General features: G+C 39.0%; 1 protein-coding gene across 7 annotated transcripts in view; it reads right to left on the reverse strand.

The window, feature by feature from the left end:
• The window catches only part of LOC102219889 (neurexin-2), an 813,998-nt gene that overhangs the window by 372,205 nt on the left and 426,749 nt on the right, over positions 1-15,044 (reverse strand). The gene's annotated exons all lie outside the window — the stretch shown is intronic.

The following is a 15,044-nucleotide window of genomic DNA, read 5'->3' on the forward strand; positions in this document are numbered from 1 at the left end:
AGTCAAGTCAGACCTCTCAGTCGTCTAAGCAGAAATAAACAGTCAACTGATAAACTTATTGAGAATTACCTCCTGATTATGTTTTTTTACTCTTCTTCAGGTTAGTATCTTGTAGAAGAAATCAGCAGATGAGGTAACTTTCATCTCAAACAGGTTTTATGGAATCATTAGTAAAACGGACCTTTCTCATCTCAACAAACATATAAAGACAGTAAACACCCAAAAATGAGCACTAATCTAAGACTTTTTGGCATGAATACATGATCTGGTGTGAATATTGTGGCCGTTTTCTCAAACCCAGCTGAGGCTGAGAGTCATTGGCAAAACAAATGGAAACAGTACTTTAAACAGCATAAGGCAGAGGACAGTAAGAGCAAGTTACTGCATTCATGTCTGAAAATTTTTTATTTCACAGAAAGTACTTATATATACAGTATATATATATATATATATATATATATATATATATATATATATAGTGTACAGAAACATCTGTGCAGAATATGGACTGGAAACCCCGAGATCAAAGTGAGAAACACCCCCAAAGGTGGCGGAGAACGCCAGAGCTAAGATCCTGTGGGACTTCCAGATCCAGACAGACAAAATGGTAATGGCGAACCAACCAGACATTGTCGTAGTGGATAAACAACAGAGGAAAGCCGTTGTGGTAGATGTAGCAATACCAAGCGACTGCAACATCAGGAAAAAGGAGCACGAGAAACTAGAGAAATACCAGGGCCTCAGGGAGGAACTGGAGAGGACCTGGAAGGTGAAGACCACAGTGGTGCCTGTGGTCATCGGGGCCCTCGGGGCAGTCACCCCCAAACTGGACCAATGGCTACAACAGATCCCAGGAACAACATGAGACATCTCAGTCCAAAAATGTGCAGTCCTTGGCACGGCCAAGATACTGCGCAGAACCCTCAAGCTCCCAGGCCTCTGGTAGAGGACCCGAGCTCAGAGGATAAGAACCACGGTGGGTGAGAAGGGAATTTTATTGTATATATATATATATATATATATATATATATATAAAGCATGGATATGTGACAGGTGGCGTGTTATAAACAAAAACATATTGATTGAACAATATTTGGGTCATTTCTACAATGAATTTTAAACACCACTCCCATAGTTGGGTACTTGTGTTAAAAATATGTTTATTTTGGAAAATGTAATTCTAAAAATAAATTAAAAAAACAATTGAGAAAAAAAAACGCAATTTGAAAAAGAAAATCTAAACTTTTAGATTTTCTTACAGGGCCGTCGCTTTAAGCAGTCAGTGGAGCTCTCGCAGGTTTCTATATATTCTGCTCTCTGCGGTTACCTTTGACCTTTAACCCTGTTATTTTAATGCAACACCCTCTTGTTGCAGCAGACGTACGCCGTCTTGTTTATTCTTGTGTACAGGTAAAGAAATGATTAACTTGCGAACGTTGAAAGTGTATAAAAACAAAGAGATCATTGCAGTTTGTTGTGAAAAATACAGCAGCTTGTAGTTTTCAAAAGATCAAGTGTGTGTTGTCATAAAGAGTAATTTCTTTTCCTTGTTGGCTGTAAGCAAATTTTTAAAGTGATTTATCCGCTCTAGTTGCTCCAGACCCTCTCCAGCAAATTACACAAACAGAAATAAAGTTTAAGAACCACCAGGCATCATTTCTTTTCAGCTAAACTCCATATGAAACTGCATATTAAGCTATTAATTTTAAAGCTATGCAGTAGTGTGTGCTCATCTGCCGGGTAAAAAAAACAAACAAAAAAATTAAATACAGTAATCACACGCAAATTTTGCTGCGAACAAATTCAAAGTGCTCTACATGCTGCTTAATTTCTTTGCTGCAAAATGTTTCATTAGCAACTGCTGCTAAAGGAGAGATGAGCAAAACTTCAAGCCACTAAAGAACAAACGGGGATCCCGCGAATCACAGCACGCGTCTTAAGAGTGCATCCTCTGAAGGTGCGCGCTACCACAAACACACACACACACACACACACACACCCACACACGCCTGTCAAAATATTACCCTCACCGCCACACAGGAAAATTGACATCTCCGAGCCAAGCAAATGTGTCTGTCAGTAGGTATGCTCCTTAGAGACGTCCCTGACAGAGTGGCTGTCATTACCGAGGCGGCAGAAGCATGTTTGGATGATTACATGATTCAAAGCAGCAGCTTACAGTTGACACGAATAGCTTTGCCAGTGTCAACCCCGGCACACTGGAAATGGGATTTGATGTCTGGAGAATTTTTATCTACTGTACTCTTTGGAGGAGAGGCGCAGGATGTGCCCAGTGCACTTACTTATGAACAGAGCAGAAAATTGCGAATCCGAAAGCAAGATGATAAAAAAGCTGAGGTTTGGGAAATCTTGGTGTTCAAGTACAATTACTGTCTCTTTGTATTACAGCATAAAAGAGGGAGAGAGAGAAAAACTCATCTAGTTTTAAACCTAATTATTTTTCTCCCCTGTCTCTTCGTTGCGGCTCCTCCATTCCATCAAGTCGCTGAAAACGGCGAGTGAAATTATGGCAAGCACAAGAAGAAGAAGAAAAAAAAGAATCCTTTGATGTCAGGATATATGAATAAACACGGTTTGAAATGCTTCAAGGTTTTCGGATCATCAAAACCTATACTTTATCTTTGAGAAGGCACAAAAACGGAGACCCAGCAAAAACTCCTCCACGTTGGGACAAGATGCTGCTGCACAGATAAGATCATCAGAAAATCGGAAATACTTTCCGTCAGCTAGAAACTGGGGGAAATTTCACAGCGCAGGACGGAGCCGCAAGGTCAATTATATGTGGACTTTGGGTAATGGAACGAGTCAACGATGTTTGCCGTCTTCTCTCCAGAATTAATGAGCACTTGACACTTCATATTTTCCAGCCAGGGCTCCCGGACATTATGATCAATACAATAAATTCATTAGCCGTCCGCCTGAGTGATGTCCTGAAATCACAGCCGTGAAAGCCATTTAGCAAACATGAAATTATCAAAATGAAGTTAATCAAAAAATAAGTAAATAAATAAAAATAAAGCAAATGGTGCATTTTTTCCCCCGAAGTCAACATGTTTTAGACTCCATCAGCTGTCGGTTTAATGACAGAAGACAAGAGGTAGTAGAAGGGCTGTAAAGTAAGGGTCACTAATGGTGAAATAATTGGAATTAATTCAAACATTCATTAAACTAACTGGGCATTGTGTTGGATTCGGAACTGAATATTCTCATTTAATATTATGGGCGGGATAATAAACCTGCCAGTGGTTCTGAACTTATTCTAATGAGCAGGAGTGAGACTGTCTGGTGTAGAGTATCACTCCCCTTACCCACCTGTTGGTGGAAGCAGTGAGTTGGTGGTGTGTGATACCCAATATAAGAAAATCTTAAAGTGAGCAAATTGGAGAAATATCCAGTGTGAAAGAAAAAAGCTCAAACCATCATAGCAAAGGATGGCTGTTAAACCAATGACTCACATTGGCTGCTCTTTCTTAGGTTACACTTTACTAAATGACCAATTGACTTTAAATGTGCCGTATTACAATTAGTATTGGTCTAGACTGTATGTGATTAGATTCCGAACATGTAGACTATATGATTGGACTGTATTAGAATAAACTGGAATTTAGACTAATGCTAATTCTGTGTGTAATGTCAACTGAGTTAAATTTGGTTAACAGCCTTGAGATTGAAAATAAACTTGGCTGATACTGACTGAAAAGCTAGCTTTTTTCCTAAAACAGATAGCTGGTTTCAAAAACACCTGCGTCCACACGGGACCGTTTCCAGAAATGTTTTCGTCCACATGGAAACACAAAGAACTTCCCCAAAATGCTGTTTTTAACTCCTCCAAACCTGTAGGTGGCGGTAAACAGGGAGTATGGAACATGCGGTTCAAACCTCCACAATAAGAAAACAAGAACAGGGAACAACAAAAGATAAGTGGGTCCTCTAAAACTCCATTTCTGGTAAAGATGAAATAAAAACAATGTCCCCTTTTAGACAAAAACAGTCCAATGTGATCAGGCCTGTGGATCAGAAGCTCAGTTAATGATACTTTAATTTGTGATATTTCTCCTCAAGGTTATAATGTTGAAATTATACATTTCTGCAATGAAATTCTATATAAAAAAAGTGTGTATTCTGACATATTTAACTGGTTTTCACAAAACGTGACAAAAATAATATTTAGCAGGGGAAATCCTCAGAATGTCTGTTCTATGCATTGTCAGAATGTTCTTGGCTACATTAGAATGAATATTCTAATATACATAAAATTAGTTTAGACAAAAGTCATTTATTGGGTGAGGAATAAAATAATGAGTTGTATGACTCGAGTTATCTTACCACAGGCTTTATTAGCATTAATACCTGCTTCAAAGGAAGAACATTAAATTGAAAAAGGTTTACTCCGTGCCAGACGCTGCATCCTACGCTGGCTCTGCAGTCCCAGCAGTGATGTCTGTGGTACTGCTGAAGAGCTCCAAGAGATACCTGGGATTGGACGAATTATAGCCACACAGGCATCACAGAACACCACTTCCACCTCCATGATCACCGTAATGACCCCTCACTCCGAGTGGAGGAATGGGTGTGTTTGACTATGGGGCCCGAGAGAGACACCGACTCTACGGTTTGAAAGAACTCACCAGGCTGACATTTATGTAAGGAAGAGAAGGCTTCCAACGGGTTTTAAGGAGGGATGAAGAGCTCTCTCTTGATGCTTTCATTAGTCCTTTAAGGCATAATCTTAATCGTTAAATCATGTTCACACCTTGAGCACACTTTGATTAGTCTGAGTGGTCAAAAAAAAAAAAAACCCTATTAAAACTAAAGCCACTTTATTGTTGAAACTAAGAAATACTCAAAAGTTCTGCGCTTCTATTTCAAACTAACTGTTGGGTTATTACTATGTTAAGTACTTTACCTTTTCTTTAATTTTTTTTCAATCTGCGTTGAACAAAAAAATAATAAAAATAATCAGCTTAGTGGCTACTTAGGTAAGTACCTAAACATAGTTTATAATGTTCTAGCAAACAACTATCAAGCAGGGAAAAACTAAAAGTCACCCTTACAGTTGGAGAAATCAAGCTTTTCAAAAGAGCGGTAAATATAACTGCTGTGAAAGTAAAGAAAAGAGTTTTGTACATATATATATATATATTTTTTTTATAACAGACAACTTTGCTTTTATGACAAAGTGTTAAAGTCCAACACCAGTGTTAGGTGGTTCATTTCCTTCGGTGAGAACACCTCAGAAGCACAAAACGAAACCTGTGTGTATTTCATCCTCGGCTATAATTGGCTCCCGAGTGGAGCAATGGTTTCACAGTCGTCACCCACATCCACCAATACTCTGATATGCATTATTTACATTCATCATTAGGAGAGGTCCGGTAATGAAAAGAAAAAGGCCATGAATGTGCAATGTGCGATCTTTGGGCTCGATCCACAGACTCCCTCTAGACGACTCTCTGGTGAACACAGAGCCCACCATTAACTTTCATTAAATGCTCTATTAAGAACCTCTGCCTCACTCTCAATTTCTCCCCCCCTCTCTCTTCCTTTTGCGCCTCGTGTTTGCCTCACCGTCACGCTGGCTCTAATTGGTGAAGATTGAATCATTACGGATAAAAAAAAAGCAGAAGCAACCACAAAAACAGAAACGCGTGCGGCGGCGAACGACGGTCGGGCGGTGGGGTGTGTGTTACGAGGAGGGCCGGGACAATGGCAGCGAGCCGGAATACGTAAGAAATCTGATTGCTAATTACAGAGGCGCTCCCTTATCCACAGTCATCACAACAGGACGACTGGTCTGAGGAATAAATGTTGAGCCTGCTTGTGCAGTAATTGCCGATGCTAAATTATAAGTTGTCTAATCATGTTGCGTACATAGTCTCTGTGTTTGGAAGGTCTGAGAACAAATGATATGAAAAGGCGGAAGGCAACTGAAGCTATAATTACTTGATGGCGCGCAATTTTGACAACAGGTGTCTTCTTGCTGGAGCTGAACTCCTCCGTGACTACAGGTGGCAGAATGCAGCTCTGAAGTGGTTTCTTCAGACTTTAAAAATAGCTCTTCCTCTGATTATTTGCAGGAAACTGAAGAAGTGAGGTAAACATGGCTGTCACTTCTTATTATTGCTGCAATAAATTCAAAGTTATCCAAGTTGCACATGCCTCCCAGGGATGACATTGTGACTCGGCGTGCACTGCAGCTTTCTGGTCAGGACTGATTTTAAAAGTCCTTTAATTGCGTTGTTGGCCGATATCGATTTTATTATCAAAGAAGTTATTAAACATAGCGACAAAGTTGCTCAATTCCACCGGGCTACAAAATATATACATATGAAGTTGTCTATGTTTTTTCAACTGAATTAGGACTATTTTGATTCTCTGAGTCTTAACATGACATCCATTGTTCCCAATCAGGTCAGGTTTTTATTCCAATTCCATTTAAACAAATCCAATCTTCTGAGTAGATCAATAACATTTTTGTGACATCATCAATTCATTTCCATTAATATTTCTTATCCAAAAGAGGTTTTATGAGAAATTTTTTTTTTTAACAGATTGCACTAATTACATGTAACAACCTTGGATTTCTGTAAATTGAATGATGAACACTGATAAGGGTAAGTACATGTGAATTGAACATTACGTCTTCGTCTCTTTCCTGTCCTGATGGAATCTCTCCTCCTTCTCGTCACTCATTGATCAGATTCTCCAGATGTGAGAACAAGTCCTGCGTTTTGATGCTCATGTTGCTCCATAGTTCAGAAAGTTGACCTGATTGAGCAAAACCAATGGGATTTTAGGATTCAGCACATCAACATGACCCTTAAACAGTTGAAAGCCTGCAGACAATTTTTTTTGGCTGTTGACCAGTTGGCCTGTGTAATTTGCTGAACAAGCAAACGTCAGCCATGAAGGGTTTGGCTCAAAACTTCCATCACTAACAGAATCTGACACTTTAAGACGCCTTAAACCTTCAGAAATCTGAAGACTCAAATATGCCAAAGGTGTGCTTAATGATGTGGCTAGTGAGTGTATATGTAATTTTATGGGGATGAAGTATATGCAAGTGTTTATCCTAAAAGAGTTTGTTGGCCTCCCTGACAGTCCTTCACTGCTCTGCGAGCTCTTGATAAATTCAGAGTTACGAGCCGGTGCTTGTTGAAAGATTGTACAGTGACACAGACAGGCTTCATTACATACTTTTCACGCTTCTTTCCCCCCTCTGAGATGTCACTCTGCATTCAGAATCTTTTGTCTTTGCCAGAATCGTCTCTACTGTCTCTCCCAATTCGCTCTGTCACCACCTTTCACTCTCCACATTCCTGATATCTGTCTTAGTCTCCCTGCAGTCTCGTTTTTCTCCATCTGTTATTGCTATTGTGTCAACAGGATCCAGAAAGTTCTTTGTTGCGTCTCTTTTTTTTTTTTTTTACCTCACTTTTATTGTTAGAAATTGTTTGTATAGTAATGGTGACAATAAATTGAATACTTAACGTAAGCAGTCATGAGAAAAATGAAGCTTTCCACAACTCTCAGAATAGATATTGGAAAGCTAAGTGAAGTGCAACCAACTTGAATATGGACTTTTATGAATTTGATCAAAGCATAAATGTCCCCTGGACAATTGTTTCTCTGCAAACTAGTGTGTAGGACTGGAAGACTGAGATAGGCCACTGTACACTTTTGGCTTTTTTTTTTTTTTTTTTTTGCTAGTGTGACTTATGTGTTGCTGCTACATGTAGAAAAGACAGACTGCCAGTAATACAGACATGTGCTAGTTTGCTTTCTTAAAAACTATATTCGTACAACAAAATTTTCACTGTACTTAACTAGCAGGTACAGCAGTTTCACAGTGCTTGAGTGTGGATCAGCTTTGTACAACAACACATCATCAGCAAACAGAGAAACGTTATGTTCTGAACCCCATGTATGAAATCGTTCAATTGTGCAATTGTGTCTTGGTTATAAAGGGAGTGACACCACATGTCATATCAGAGTGCATTCTGGGACTGTGGTAGCTACCTGTCAGCTACAATAGAGAAGACTGTATAGGTGGTGATGGGAGACACAAAAAAGGGAAAAAGAACCGAGACGATAGAAGAATATGTGGAATATGACTGTAAAGAGAGATAGCTGTACTTATTGGAAAGGCTGCATGCCTTCACCATGACATACAGGGGTTGGGTCAATTTGAGATTTCATTAAATTTTTTACTGGTTGTTTATATATACACACACACATATATATACATATGTATGTATATATATATATATATATATATATATATATATATATATATATATATATATATATATATATATATATATATATATATATTTTTTTTTTCATATTTAAGTTTTCATTTTAAAGAATACCAAAGAAGTCTTGTTCAATATTTACAAAGTTACCAATTTACTATTGTTTTATCTAAAATATTCACAACAAAATGCAGTTTGGGAAGCTGAAATACATAGATGTAATGCAACTCGACATCTGATGTGCTGGCATTTACAAAGCAGCCAATCAAGGAGCACCATTTATTTTACTTGCTGTTGATTGGCTGTACCCCCAACAGCAGAGATAAGGAAGACTGTAGATATTAGCTTCTGCGCTACCGCTAAGCCAGATTCCACTGTGTATATTAATACCTTTAAAGGTATATTTGGTGTTTGAGCCTTTGAAATAGGCAATTACAAAAAAAATTTTTAAAAACAAGTCTGAAGGATTTGCAGCTTTTTGCAGGTGGCTGTGGTCCCTCACCTCCACATATACCGGGCGTCCACTGCACATCCAGATGTTGCTTTCATGGCTTATTTTCAATTTCATGAGAGTATAAAAAAGTAAAAGTAATTTAGTTACTCATCCATGAGTTCCAGGAGAGTCTCGGTAAAGCGAGGTGTACAATACATTTCACAGAAAGCTATTATTAAGAATGTGATGAGCTCAAACAAAACAGCTGGATGGATGGCACCTCCCTCCTGGAAGTTATGGTAAGACTAACGGTTAATATCTTACATCGCTGACAACAAACAGGCTTTTTGTATTTCTTAACAAGTAAATGGTTGCTCTGTGTGCAGAGGAGATTTTTAATCAGAAGTAAGGTGGAAAGTTACATAAAGAATTTTTTTTAAATTTGGTACGTCATCTGACCATGGGGATTTCCACTTGACATAGCTCTAATAGCTGAGACCACAATATTTTACGTCAGTAAGCTTCCATCAGTTAAGGTGAATAAAAAAGTATATTAGGAATTTTGAAGCAAATACCTTGAAAAACGTAACTGAGACGAATCAAAGCCATTCCCCAGGTTTGAATGTTTATAGAGTTTATGTAATTAAATGTTTCATGTGTGCTGCTTAAATGCCACAGCTTATAAATGTCATCCACATTTATCCAGATCAGCTGGGATCAGCATGTTCATATCCGATTTGTAACTTTTATTCAACTTGAGAAAAAAGAAAATTGACAGCTCTGCATGGCCTTTAAAAACATTATTCAAGTTCCCTTTTGAAATTGCAATAAAAACAATTAAAAAAATAATAAAAGTGCCACATTTTTTCCTGTTAGTTAAATATGTTTGCAAGGCTACAACTGATTAAGCTTTTAGAAAGAAATCGAATTTGAAAAATAGCAGTGTGTCACATCACCGATGGTCAAGTTAGTTTCAATGTTACTGTTAATTTATCAGACAGTCACGGCTAAATTAATAAATATATGGGAATCTTGAATGTTTATGCAGCTTATGATCCATTTGTAGTAAAAAAAAAAAGATTTTGGACGTGCAAACTACCATTCATGAGTGCGTAGTCACATTTAGACTCCGTCTGCTGCTTGTATTTACTTTTGGTCGAGAAGTCCATGATGAAAGGGGCGATGAAGTGGGAGAAAGGAGGAGGTTGGGCAGAAAAAATGACCAGAGGTCTGAGTAATCCCATTGTAAATTGCAATAAAAGACAGGTGAGACCGGCAAAAACATCTTAAAACACACTGCTCTACTGCAGCACTCCACAGAGCCTATCATTTTCGAAAGTGCACTGACACCGAGAAGGACGAGAGAGGAGACAGAAGAGGGCAGGGTTGGAGGGAAAAAAAAAAAATGAAACAAAAAGAGTCTGGAAGGAGGAAATGCCGTCTGCTTTCTCCCGTCCGAAGGATAATGCTTACTGAACATTAAAAAAAATGTAAAGCAGGGATGTCAAACTCATTTTCATTTTGGAACATATCAAAAGTCTGGATGTTCATTAAGGGCCAGTTGTGTCCGAATGTATTAATGCAAACCAATTCAATTGTTAAAATATCAATAAATAGCTGTTTCAGCATTCAATAAGTGTTTCCTAAGGTAATATAATATTGAACATCTTTTCACACTGATCAGTCCATCCAGGATTTTACGATTGTTTTTTTGTGGTTTTTCTGCAATTAAAACCACAGATTTTGTGGTGCTAATTTAGAAATATTTGTTAGGAATTTTCACAATAAATGTATCAGGTTGAATATGACTTTTTTTTTTTTTTTTTTTATTAAGCCCAATGTTTTTTGGCCAATTTTGAGAAAAAATGTCAGTTTAAAAAAAAAAAAAAGAATGTTAGCGATTTGTTGGTTTTGTGTGAATTTTGTGAACTTGTGAAAAACTGGAGGGACTTATTGATATCATTTGGAGTATAGAGGGCCACACATAAAGCTTAGGGTGGGCCGGTTTTTGTCCCACAGGCCTTGAGTTGGACACACGCGATGTAAAACATTAAATGATGAAACTGACTATTTTATCAATGTAATGTAAATATGATTATCATACATTAGATGAGAATATATAGCAAAAAACAATGACATGTTGCTGAAAATGCTAATAAGAGAGAAGACGGTGACAAGGACAGTTTTTTTTTTGGTTTATTTTGCGGGTTTGTTTATAGAGCACGCGCAAAATTTCCGGAAGTAAGCAAAAAAACATGGACGGATGAGGGTCAACACACACAGCTGGATGGCATCTTCTATTCCATCTGCTGATTGAATTGTCTCAAAAGAAATAAGCCAACATGTACATTTTTATTCATATCTATTTTTCCTATTTTTTTTTTCCACAGAGGAGAAAAAAAAACCGCTCCAGTCATTTTTAAGACTGAGACGAGTTTGGAGGGGCGCAGTAGGAACTCAACGTCTCGCCCGGCTCAGTGACTTTCTCCTTCCCTAAATCTCTGCGAGAGGAAGTGCTGCGCGCTTCCAGACACTCAGACCATCTGATGCGCACTGCTAATCCAGTTATTCTGCGCGTGATTTGTTTAGTTATTATCATGCAAATCGTCTCAGGCACTGCCTTGGCAGATCTTCATTACATTTCCTCCTCCCTCTCCGTCATTCCCGGGCCCACATCAGGTGCAAAGTGGAGCAGCAGAGTTGCGGAGGAAATTGAATTCCGGCCGGCGCGTTGTAATTCAAGCCGTATCCGCGCATTCCCGTCCCCCTCCGTCCGCCGGGATGACGTCGCATTTCTCAATCCCGATTCCACCGCTGGTCCCGCCGTTTCGCGCTTCCAGGAATTTCAAGTAGCAACTCTCAGGCAAACGCTGGAGTCAGTCTCCTGAGCGCAAATGATGAACACGACGAGCGCAGGAGGTTTGGTAGGAAAACAGAAATGTCACCGTGTCCTTCGCTTCACTCCACTCGTGTGTCTAATTAGCTACTAGTCTCTTGTATTTGGAGAAAGGAGTAAACAACAGTGACATGCAGTTTATTAAAGCATTTAAGAAAAAGAAAAAAGGCCCGTTTTCCCAAAGAGCAAACGCCGAAACTGAATCAGATATTAATGAACACGCTCACAACTTTTTCCGTCGGTGAATGTCACACCGCTGTGGAGTTTAAATTAGTATTTTACACTTGAGGGGAAGATTTTTTTTTTCTCCTAACCAGAACCTGTTAGCTATGAGATAAGCTGTAGGGTAAGATGTATCCACAACAAGCACTCAACTATCACAAGGCAAAAAAAAAAAAAAAGAAGTACTTATTTCTTTTATTGCAGTGTTACTTTAATACACAGAGGTCAGTCAATTCATAAAATTACAACAAAAAAAAAATCACAAGACTATTTCATCAATGTAATGCCTTCAGCTCTATCAAAACTGAAACGTTGTGATAAAACTGGTTCCCATCAGGAGCGACATGGTCCACACTGACCGGTACCTCAGAGCTGCTGCAGAGGAAAACTTCTGTTGAGACGATACAAACTAAAACAATAAAAAAATGTTAAAAAAAGAACGCACCTCGGATCAAACGCTACATGAATGCTTCACATGATTCAACATCAACTGCTTGAAGCAGACTGAGTAAATCAGTCCTTCATGGTTGAATTGCTGCAAATAAGCCACTGTTGAACGAAGAGAATAATAGAGGAAGAAAATTGGGGTTTTGGTCTATCAAGTTCAAATTTGGCATATATATATATATATATATATATATATATATATATATATATATATATATATATATATATATATCATGCTAACGCTTTCTTTTTTAGACAAAGAGAACGAAAACTGCAGTGGTAGCTCCTCTCTTAAAGCACTGAAACTGTTGGTACTTCATACCAACAGATCAGGTCAACCTGCCGTATTATGAGAAAGTTGGGTCAGATTTTAAGTCATGGGGAATTCCTTGTGAAGTTTTTAATCCGTTTTCTTTTTTTTTTTTTCTTACATGCCAGTTCTTGCAAGGCAACACAAACTGAAATAGAAAGATGTAGGAATTCCGGTCTGCATTGGTTTCAATCCCAAGCTCAGCAGACTGAAGTGCAACACATCTCCAACTGGAGATAGCTCTGAGACGATCAAAGAGCTAATATCCACTTTGCTACCTCGAAGTGTAGAAGTCGTTAAAAATGCGTACACCAGTTTGCAAAACAAACAAAAGCTTCCTTCATGTTGTGTTTGCGTTCGCGCCGCTTTGTTGGAAAAAGGAACATGTTCAATGTCATCTCTCTGCAGTCGTACAGAATTATCCCTCATTAGCGAGGATCTTCAAAAGAAATGAGCCGAAATACGACCCCCTCCTCTATCTGCTTGATCTAAATAATAATAATTTTAAAAAAACAACAAGCTTTATTATATTTGATGCATTGGTGAGGAAATGTTTCTGCTGTCAACGATGGCATTGATATGCTAAACCATTTCCTGTTCTCTTGATAGAAAAACAAAGTTAAAACCAGTGGATGATTTTTAACTTTCCACATGGCAAATATATGTTTTTCCTTTGCTCATCAACATCGACAGTCTCAGTGTCGAAATGAGACGACTCACAAAGGTTCTTTGAGGAAACAAAGAAGAGCTCGTGTTCTCGAGTCGAGTACCTACAGTAATAGTCCTAAAGAACACTCAGCTGAAGGTAACACAGGAAGTGCAGCACTAATTAATTGTGGATCGCCATATTATACCCTGAGTGGTAAGATTTGCATAAACAAATGGAGTCTATTAGTGTCTGTTTAGCCTCGATATTGTTACTGATGCGAGTGTGAAGCTTTCTGTCCCCAGTGAAGAGGCTGCTAATTACTCACGCCAAGTTCTCCGGGCTGGCCGATGATGTCGCTCGGGCAAAAAACAAACAAACACAGAGCTCCTAAAGTACAACCGACTCTCGGTCGTCAAGACGCTGGTAACCGAGGCGAAATCGAAGTCGTGACGTTTAAGACGTCCTTCTGTTTTCACACAGCGGGGAAATTCACCAGCAGCACGTCAAAGGAAAATGGAAGCGTGCGTGTTTAAACAGAGGTGAAGATACAAAAACAGAAAAATAAGAATAGGTGAAATTTACAATATAAGAATTATATTGTACGCTTATTTAGATAGTAAGCAGAGTGCAAGAAGATGTGCATATTTCTGCATAGAAAGCAGCAACAGACTATTTACATGAAATTTAAAGACTGTAAATAAGAGCAGCTGCTGAGACAAAGCATCTGTGTTAACGCTTCATTTTTCTTAGTCAAAAGCTTTAAGAGCCGTTGTAGAAGGTCAGAGGAGCCGTCCGAGGCCCCAGAGCCGCAGATTGTAGTCCCCTCATGTTAGCGATGACCCCCCCCCCCCCCCCCGGAATATTGATTCAAATTCCTGGAACATACATCGTGCTGTAGAGGGAAAACGCTTTCTCCACAAGCCGGTGGTCAATATTTCCTTTTAAATCATCTCACTTTTTATTTTCGTCACACAACACGGCAAAAACTATACGCCGTGCAGGATTTTTTTTTGTGTGTGTGAAAAAGACCAGTCGGTGCCATCCTCGGGGAGTTTATGTGTTGTTCCGTCAGCGTGTTTCAGCTGACAAAGAGGAATGCCTTGAAGATTTTCTTTTTCTGCCTGTCCAAAACAAAGAGAAGGAAAACAGAAATCCATTCCACCCCCCGTTTTTCTTTGCGCAATTACACAGATAAAGCCTGGAGAATTGGTGTGTTTCTTCCTTGAAATGCAAGCTGAAATGGTGTTAAAAGAGAGCAAGGAGATTGTGGAAAAATGGCTCATTGTTGCCATTTTTTGTTTTTTATTTTTTGGTTTGATATGCAAAGCTTTGTTTAGGGGCAGTGTAACATGATAAAAGCACGCACAGCATGCATTCCAGGCGCGTGTGTGTGTGTCAATGTTAGAGAGTCTCAACCCTGCTGTCAGTTTTTTTCATATCATGTATTTGTCAGGAGACTTTTTCCACCTAAGGAAGTTTAGACCTGGAGGTAACGCTCTGGTGTTTATGGAGCTGGAGATGTGGGTTCTGTTTCGGCAGGGAGATTGTCACGGCTGAAACACAGAAATATTTGAATGCCCAATTAGACGAGGGAATTGAGGAGAGAGACGTCCCCTGTCTCTCCCTCTTGAAGTTCTCCGCATCAAGATTCGCGATCCCTCCAGCTATTACCGAGACGCCTCCGTCTCCGTCCCCCTGCAGGCTCGAGCGGAAAAGCGGGGAAGTTTCATTCATGAGAGCTGACACATTAATAACATGAATTGGTTAATCCCCAGAATGCTGATTGGCCACCAAAGATTTCCTGTCAGTTG

The sequence above is a fragment of the Xiphophorus maculatus genome, chromosome 14 (genome assembly GCF_002775205.1).
Source record: "Xiphophorus maculatus strain JP 163 A chromosome 14, X_maculatus-5.0-male, whole genome shotgun sequence".
In the NCBI taxonomy this organism is placed as follows: domain Eukaryota; kingdom Metazoa; phylum Chordata; class Actinopteri; order Cyprinodontiformes; family Poeciliidae; genus Xiphophorus; species Xiphophorus maculatus.